The sequence below is a fragment of the Tenrec ecaudatus genome, chromosome 4 (genome assembly GCF_050624435.1).
Source record: "Tenrec ecaudatus isolate mTenEca1 chromosome 4, mTenEca1.hap1, whole genome shotgun sequence".
Lineage (NCBI taxonomy): Eukaryota > Metazoa > Chordata > Mammalia > Afrosoricida > Tenrecidae > Tenrec > Tenrec ecaudatus.
Genome location: NC_134533.1, coordinates 134,749,368 through 134,756,056, shown reverse-complemented (window position 1 = coordinate 134,756,056; position 6,689 = coordinate 134,749,368). Strand labels below are relative to the sequence as shown.

Genomic DNA, 6,689 nt, shown 5'->3' with positions numbered 1-6,689 from the left:
TCCCAGTCTGTGGAATCTCTTATTACTCTCTTGGTGAATTCTTTAGATGTACACATGAGTTTTATCTTCAGTATATCCCATTTGTCGATTTGTGCCTCCTCTTTGTTTGTGTCCTGCCCTATTTCTGATAGCCTGTGTATTCCCTGCGCCAAAGTTTTCAAGTTGGTCCCAATTCCCTCATTGATGGCCCTAATAGTTTGGGGTTTAACTTCAAGGTCTGTGATGCACCTTGAGTTTATTCTTGTGCATGGAGTGAGATAAGGGTCTTGCTTCATTTTTCTGCATGTGGATATCCATTTTTTCCAGCACCACTTGTTAAAGAGGGCATTGGCTTCCCATTTGATATATTTGGGGCCCTTATCAAAGATCAGCTGTGTGTATGCTGATGCTTTTATTTCTGGGTTTTCAGTTCTCTTCCATTGGTCTGAGTATCTGTCATTGTACCAATACCATGCAGTTTTGAGAACTGTGGCTGCATAGTATGTGCAAAGTCAGGTAAAGCAAGCCCTCCCACGGTGTCCTTCTTCTTGAGGAGTTCTCTGCTAATTCTGGGTTTCTTCCCTCTCCATATGAAGTTGGTAATCAGTTTTTCCATTTCTTTGAAGAAAGATGATGCTAATTGTATCGGGATGGCATTAAACTTGTATAGTGCTTTTGGCAGAACTGACATCTTAACTATATTAAGTCTCCCAATCCAAGAGCATGGAATATTCTTCCATTTGTTGAGGTCACTCTTGGATTCTTGTAATAGTGTTCAATAGTTTTCCCTATATAGATCTTTTGTTTTTTTTAGTCAGGTGTATCCCTAGATATTTCAATTTGTGTTTGGCTATTGTGAAGGGTACCACCTTTTTGATCTCTTCTCCTGTGGTCTTATCTGATGTGTATAACAGTCCGATGGACTTCTGTTTGTTGATCTTGTATCCTGCCACTCTGCCAAACTCCTCTATTGCTTCCAGGACTCCCCTTGTGGAACTTTTGGGATTTTCCATATATAGAATCATATCATCTGCAAATAACGTTAGTTTCACCTCTTCCTTCCCCAGACGTATACCTTTGATGTCACTTCTTTGCCTTATGCTGTTAGCTAAAACCTCCAGCACGATATTGAATAGGAGTGGGGACTAGGGGCATCCTTGTCTGGTCCCCTTTTTCAGTGGGATTGTGTTAGTCTTTTCTCCATTGACTACCACTTTGGCTGTTGGTTTTTCATATATAGCTTGTATTGTGTTGAGGAACTTTCCTTCCATTGCTATCTTCGCTAGTGTCTTAAACAGGAATTGGTGTTGGATGTTGTCGAATGCTTTTTCTGCGTCTATAGATGTAATCATGTGATTCTTATACTTTTTCATGTCAATGTGATGAATAATACTAATGGCCTTTCGTATGTTGAACCATCCCTGCATTCCTGGTATGAATCCCACTTGGTCATGGTGAATTATTTGTTTTATATACTTTTGTATTCTGTTGGCTAGTATTTTGTTAAGGATTTTTGCATCAATGTTCATTAGGGATATAGGTCTGTAGTTCTCGATTCTTGTGGGATCCTTGCCCGGTTTGGGTATCAGAGTTATACTAGCTTTATAGAAGGAGTTTGGGAGTTTGCCATCTTTTTCTATGTTCTGGAAAAGTTTGTGTAGGATTGGTATTCGTTCTTCACTGAATGCTTGGTAGAATTCTCCAGTGTAGCCATCTGGTCCAGGGGATTTTTTTGTTGGTAATCCCTTGATAACCTTTTCTATTTCTTCTATTGCTATGGGTCTGTTAAGATTCTTGATGTCTGCCGAGGATAGTCTAGGGAGGGATTGTTTTTCCAGGAATTTGTCCATGTCTTCCAAATTGTTGAATTCATTGGAGTACAATCCTTCATAGTATTGTGTAACTATCCTTTTGATTTCATTAGGGTCTGTTGTAATGACCCCTCTTCCATCCCTTATTCTTGCTATTGATATTTGTTCCCTCCTTTCTTTGGTTAGGTTTGCCAGTGGTCTATCGGTCCTGTTTATCCTTTCAAAGAACCAACTTTTAGCGATATTAATTTTTTCCATAGTTTTTTATTTTCCCTCTCCTGAATTTCAGCCCTGATTTTTATAATTTCTTTTCTTTTGCTATTAGTAGGGTTGTCCTGCTGACTCAGATCTAGTTTTTGTAAATTTTGTGTCAGCGTATCCATCATGAGTCTCTCTTCCTTTCTCAGGTGTGCTTGTATTGCTATGAACCTTCCTCTGATGACTGCCTTTGCTGTGTCCCATAAGTTTTGGTACGTCGTGTGCTCATTTTCGTTGGGTTCGAGAAAATTCCTGATTTCATCTGTGATCTGCAACAGTATGCACTCCTTTTGCAGTAGAGAGTTATTCATTCTCCAATTATTTGCTCTTGTCTTCTTTTTGTTGGTTTCCAGTCTTATGGGACAGTGGTCAGAGAGAGAGGTCTGTATTATTTCAATGTGCTTAAATTATGTAGATTTGCCTTATGCCCCAGCATGTGGTCTATCTTCGAATATGTGCCATGGGGACTTGAAAAGAATGTGGAATTTTTTATTTGGATGAAAAGCTCTGTAAGTATCTATTAGGTCAAATTGTCTAATTGTGGAGATTAGCTCCCTAGTCTGCTTGTTGAGTTTCTTTCCCTGTGATCTATCTTTCTCAGTGAGTGGTGTGTTGAAGTCGCCCACTATAATTGTCGAGTCTGTGATTTCTTTCTTAATCTTTTGGAGTGTTTGGTTGATGTATTGAGCTGGTCTCTCATTCGGGGAATATATGTTTACAATGCTTAGTGGTTCATTGTCTATGATTCCCTTGAGCATTATATAGTGCCCCTCCTTATCTCTTTTTATGGTTTGCACTTTGAGGTCAATTTTATCCGAGATAAGGATTGCAACCCCTGCTTTTTTTGTATTGTTGTTTGCTTGGTAGGTCCTTCTCCAGCCTTTGATTCTCAGCCTCTTTTTGTCTGTAGCCTTGAGATGTGTCTCCTGTAGGCAGCAAATTGATGGGTTGTGTTTTCTAAGCCATTCTGCTAGTCTCAGTCTTTTAATGCCTGAGTTCAGGCCATTGATATCCAGGGTTATTATCTCCATGTCCGGACTCTGTGATGCCATTTTATACCTTTCGTGTTGGGAGTTTTCCTACTTTCTTTTGTCATTAGTATGTGTTTTGTGTGTGTTTCATTCTTGACTTCTTTCCATCCTTAAGCCATTGCTATCTTGGGGTCTGCTTTCTCTTTGTTGTGGTCTGGGTGAAGTTGTTCTATGTGTTGGTCTCTTATTTGTGCTTGGTGAGTGTTGTTCTTCTGCCCATACTGAGTCGGCGAGGATCTTTTGTAAGGCTGGGTTTGTTGTAATGTATTTTTTGAGTTTTTCCTTGTCTGGGAAGTCTTTTACTTCTCCATCGATCTTGATAGATAATTTGGCTGGGTAGAGTATTCTTGGATTTGTGTTGTTTTCCTTCAACTTTTGGAATATGTTACTCCACTCTCTCCCTTTTTTCATAGTTTCTGCTGATAGGTCTGAACATATCCTTATGTGGTGACCTTTATATGTGATTGCTTTTTTTGCCCAAGCTGCTCTCATGATTTTCTCCTTTTCCTCAAAGTTGTATAGTTTAACTATTATGTGCCTTGGTGATTTCTTCTTGGGGTCCCGTCGTGCTGGTGTTCTTTCAGCCTCCTGGATGGTTGTTTGGTTTTCATTCATTAGGCCGGGGAAGTTTTCCTCCAAGAATTCTCTCACTACTGTTGCAGATGACTTCTTTGTTGTGTCTTCCTCCGGTAGGCCAATAATTCTAATGTTGTTCCTCTTCATAGCATCAGACATAGTGTTAGGTTTCTCTCTCTGGCCTAAATCTCAGCCTCGGTCCTTGGCTCCGCGCGTGAAAGATTTCATGCCGAAGCCGGGCTCGTGATCCAAGTGAATTTAATGAAAGTTCAAAGAAGCATCAGGTTTTACGCGGTACCCATAGGATTCCTCTGACCATGCGGCCTGGCAGAGATTGCCCCAGGTCCCGCAAGGATCTCTCTCCTCCCACGAAGACGACCAGACCACCCAAGCAAGACAAGCCAAAAGACCAAGAGACCCTCTCCCTTCAGGTCCCTGCCTTTTAAGTGTTCCCGGGGGAGGTGTGGTGAACAACCCCAGGTCGATCCCATTGTCTGAATTGCAATCACCCGGCCCAGGTGGGCTGCTCCAGGTATAACGCCCATCCAAGCCCACCAGCGGGAAAATGCAGCTTTTGTCTTTTGCTGGCTCTCCTGGGCATGTGTAATGGACTTCCCAATTCCCTAGGCTAAGCTACCTAACATTAGCTCTTAGGTGTTCTTCGGCTTCTCTGATACTCTTATTAGATTTTTGTTCACGTTTATTAAAGTCTGCTTGGTTGTCGTACAAGACACTGATGTGGTTCTCTGATTCCTCCAGTCGATTCTCAAGGAACATGATTTTGCTATTGTTTTTCCTTATTTCCTCCCTAAGCTCCTGCATTTCCCTTTGGTTTATGGCTTTTATCTCCTCTATCGTTTCATCCTTTTTCTTTATTGTTTCCTTCATATCCTGCATGACTCCAAGAAGCATTCTGAGAGTTTCTTTGTATGGCTTCTCAATGTCTGCTTCTTCTATGTATGTTGCTATGTTCAGCACATCTTCTGCCTTAGTCTTTTGTTTCTCCTGTTTTTTCGTTGAGGTCGTTGGGGCTGATGGCTGTTTGCGTTGAATTGTTTTTGAGGGACCAGGTGCCATTTTCTAGTCTCTCTCTGGAAGACTTATAGGAATGCTTCTTCGAACTGCCTACAGCTGATTTTGCTAGGTTATTAACCTACCACTTTATCTTCCTGTGGCTTCCCTATCAGGGGAGTGCCCCAGATGGCAGGCCGGCTGCCTGCCCCAGTGTTGCAGGGGCTGGGCTGAAGTTCCTGCTCTTGGTTTGAATATTGATACGTGTTGCCTGAGCTGCCTTACGTCCCCAGGTACACAGGCAGGAACTCCCTGGTGAGGAGTCAGAGGAGTATCCCCTGGAGAGCAAGCAGGCCTTTCCCTAGCCTTGGGCTATCTATGCAGGGTGGAGCTCACCTAGCTGGGTGTGGCCCAGGCACAAATGCCCTAGGGCAATGGGAGTGTCCAGTAAGTCTGCAATGGAGTGTGAGAGAGCAGTTCAGGAACAAGAAGGGGAGCAAAATTAAACAGTGAGACCGGACTGTGCCGGGGTATAGGGAAGTGAGGGAAGGAAAAGCAACTATGCAGCTGAGTCCCACTCCCTGCCTGTGGACCTGCAAGGGCCCACTCCCTGCCCCAAGCCCCAGCGGCAATCCGCAGCTGAGCCCCAAGAAGAGTCACAAGAAAGCTGCTGAGCAGCCCTCAGTGAAGTGGGGGTACAGAGAGCAGAGATGTTAACCGGCACCTCAGTGTAGCTGATGCTTGAGCCCTGCCTATGGAGCTGTGGGGGTTTGGGTGCAGTCCCTGCTCACCCCACACAGCGCGGCAAGCTGTGGCTGTGCCCCGAAAAAGCCCTTGCGCAGCCCTCCACGGCTGCATGGGAATATAGAGCAGAGACGCAAACAGAAGCAACAATGCATCTGAACACCAATCCCTGCCGGTGGAGCCTCAAGGGCCCTGGCCCTGCCCTGAGGCAGGCAGGGGAAAACTGTGGCTGCACCGAGGCCAAGCCCTGCTACAGGCTCCAAATGGTCCCGGCTTGGGCAGACACAGCGGCTAGGCTAGGGTCGAGCCCCAGCCGGCTTCCACTGAGGTAAGCCAAAAGCCCCTCAAATCCCCGTGGATCTGAGCCTACTTATCTTTATGATGCGCCTCCTGAGATCCAGTGGCGTTGAATTTCCCTCTGAGCAACTCTCCTGGGCTGGATTCTGCGGAGTCCCTCTGGTATGTGTTACTCCGTCGCCATCTTCCCGGAAGTCCCCCTTTTTTAAAAAGATTTTATAGTTTATTAATTCTCTGGTGAAAAATCTACATAACCAGTGCAGATCAAGTCACTGTAGATGCTTTATTCTTTCTGTTATCCAATCTCCAGCTCACTTTTTGCCAGCACCCACGCTGGCCTTTGCAGTTCCCCTGACTCTCTTCATTCTGCTCTTGTGCTCCTAGCGTTGCTTCTTGGAGGTCTTTTTCTTCTCATACAGACCATGTCTTGCAAGTCTGTGTTTAGGTTCATTTTTCTTTGCATAATCCAAAGAATCGTAAATCATGCCGAAGCCAGTAGTCTTGCCACCACCAAAATGGGTTCTAAATCCAAATACGAAAATAACATCTGGTGTGGTCTTGTATATTTTGGCTAGTTTTTCACGAATTTCTTTCTTAGGCACTGTTGCTTTTCCAGGGTGAAGGACATCAATGACCATTTGTTTTCGCTGAAGTAGTCGGTTGGTCATGAACTTCCTGGTCCCGATGGTTACCGTGTCATTCATGATGGCACAAAACGCTCAGACAGCCAGGGACGAAAATGCGAAATGTTGTTTTTTTAAAATAATGACACCATCCTCTTCAATTTCTCCTATTTATCATTCCTGGCATAGCAGATCTCAAGCTGGTCTGACTAAAAATATACAATACCAATTCATTTTGTCAAACATCAATCTTTATTTTGACAACTGCCAATTTTTCAGAGTCACACTTTATTCCTTATATGTTCTGATTATTAATGGATGTTTACAATTGGTTCTTATTTTGAGTCATACTATATCTG

General features: G+C 43.6%; 1 pseudogene; it reads right to left on the bottom strand.

Moving 5' to 3' along the window:
- Positions 1-5,908: 5,908 nt before the first annotated feature.
- Positions 5,909-6,430, bottom strand: LOC142447116 (small ribosomal subunit protein eS24 pseudogene; annotated as a pseudogene).
- Positions 6,431-6,689: the final 259 nt, after the last annotated feature.